This window comes from Schistocerca piceifrons, unplaced genomic scaffold, assembly GCF_021461385.2.
Source record: "Schistocerca piceifrons isolate TAMUIC-IGC-003096 unplaced genomic scaffold, iqSchPice1.1 HiC_scaffold_936, whole genome shotgun sequence".
Lineage (NCBI taxonomy): Eukaryota > Metazoa > Arthropoda > Insecta > Orthoptera > Acrididae > Schistocerca > Schistocerca piceifrons.
The window spans coordinates 4,613,438-4,615,937 of record NW_025729208.1 but is presented as its reverse complement, the minus strand read 5'-3'; positions in this window follow the sequence as shown (position 1 = coordinate 4,615,937).

Sequence of the window (2,500 nt, the reverse complement as noted above, 5' to 3'; positions counted from 1 at the left end):
GCACAATACACCTCGAAACCCTCTCAGGTCCCGGCGGCGCGCAGCGCCGTCCCAAGTACTTGGTCGGGTTCGAGAGAGGCGCAATCGCCCGGAGTTAGGCGAGTAGACGCTTTCGGTGCGACCACCCGTGCTCCCAACTGAGCTTGCCGCTGCCGACAGAGGCCCGGGAGCGTGCTGTCGTGGCATTGCCGGCGGGAGACAACACGCGCCACCTACGGTGACCGGCAGCTCCAACGCCAGCGCCACAGAAGGACAAAAGCCCCACTTGGGTGCCGAAGCGAACTCTCCCAGCACAGCGCACGCGCCAACACATCCGCACAGCTGCGATACAAACCACCAGCGAGAACCGCTGGGGCGACCGAGCAGCAGACGGCGTCGCGGCGCCGAGCGCCGGGCGGCGGCGCATCCTCAACGCACACAGTCCTCAATCGGACCAGCACACTGAAGATGTCCACCGCGCTTCGCACCGGGCCCGCGAGGACCTACTTTGGCCGCACGGCGCCGCGCGCAGGGTGCGCCGGCGCGCAGCTGCGACGCCTGCCGCGTCCGTCGGCCGGCGCGCCTGCCACTGGCCGCCCCCACCAGCCGGCTGTAGCGCGTGCGCCCACGCACCGCGCGGCCAGCACGCCGGGAGGCGCCCCCTCACCGGCCGGGGACGGTCCCACCCAGCCACCGCCGCGTATCGCTTCACACCCAGATGCCGTTCAGTTTCGTCGGCATGGTGGGTATCGCTGGAACAACCGGTTAGTACCTCAACCTATCGTCGCCATCACCGATTCACCCCTAGCGAGAACAACCGCACCACAACAGGTTACCATTTGTTCATTTGCGTAACTTCACCAGAAAACGCAGGCGTCCATCGCCATTTGCAACTTCAACGATTATTGCATGCCTGTGTCAGGTGTCACGCCACACTACGTCTGCCCACATACACGCAACAAAATGTGCACGCCTAGACAATACGTGGAAGGTGGCCCCCGTACGTATGCGATGTCCATTGCTCGAACGACTGTCAACCGGCCTCTGTAGCATGTCGCAGATATGGAACGCGGTGCACCATGCCATCACGGTGTGTGAGGAGAGACGACTAGGTCCGAATACATCAACAGACAGCTCATGCTGATCGCCATCCACGGCGTCCGTTCCTCCCACACGTCTCTATGGCGTACCACACTGCAATCCAGCTCTCATAGGGAGACGACACGTAGCTGCGTGCACAATATTTGCACTGTATGATCCGCCGTTTTTGGGCGCAGTCGTTGTGCGGTCACACATGTGCCACGATGTATCATTCAGTACATAAGGACGAATGTGCAGTACAGATTGTGGTTCACGCGTACGACATCAGCGGACAGTTGACACAGGCCGCACCACAACGTAGCCTGAGTACGTCGCATGCGAAGGGCATTGAACATGCAAACTTCTCACCAACCAGCTTGCGAAGGCAGGGGGCAAGGTGGGGACGTGGGGAGGGGCGGCATGTACGTCCTGCTGCCATCCACATTACAGTGTACAGCAGGAGCATGTGGAAAGTGAGCAAGACTTGCAAGGTGTTTAACATGAAGCGATACACAGGGGTGCGGGCAGTGCGAGTAGCGAACTATATTGCGAGGGTTGCGGGTGGGCAACACTACAGTAATTGAACGAGTCGTATAACAATTACAGAGCAGGTTTAGGCGACAACGTGGGTTACGTTAAGGCGACAACATGGGTTAGGTTAAGGCACAACATGGGTTAGGTTAAGGCACAACATGGGTTAGGTTAAGGCACAACATGGGTTAGGTTAAGGCACAACATGGGTTAGGTTAAGGCACAACATGGGTTAGGTTAAGGCACAACATGGGTTAGGTTAAGGCACAACATGGGTTAGGTTAAGGCACAACATGGGTTAGGTTGAGGCACAACATGGGTTAGGTTAAGGCACAACATGGGTTAGGTTGAGGCACAACATGGGTTAGGTTGAGGCACAACATGGGTTAGGTTGAGGCACAACATGGGTTAGGTTAAGGTACAACATGGGTTAGGTTAAGGTACAACATGGGTTAGGTTAAGGTACAACATGGGTTAGGTTAAGGTACAACATGGGTTAGGTTAAGGTACAACATGGGTTAGGTTAAGGTACAACATGGGTTAGGTTAAGGTACAACATAGGTTAGGTTAAGGTACAACATAGGTTAGGTTAAGGTACAACATAGGTTAGGTTAAGGTACAACATAGGTTAGGTTAAGGTACAACATAGGTTAGGTTAAGGTACAACATAGGTTAGGTTAAGGTACAACATAGGTTAGGTTAGGTTAGGTTAGGTTACACGTTGTTGTACGGAAAGGTGTAGGGGGGGGGGGGGGGCGGGGGCGGCAGGTTCGTTGATAGTGATTATAGTAAGTGAATGCTTGTGACATGATCAGATTTGTCACGTCAGGATGCACCTTTGGCTTATTAGAGGCGGCGCTCCAATTCTATGCTTGTGTGAGACCTGTGTCTTTGACTCATGTCATTGTTT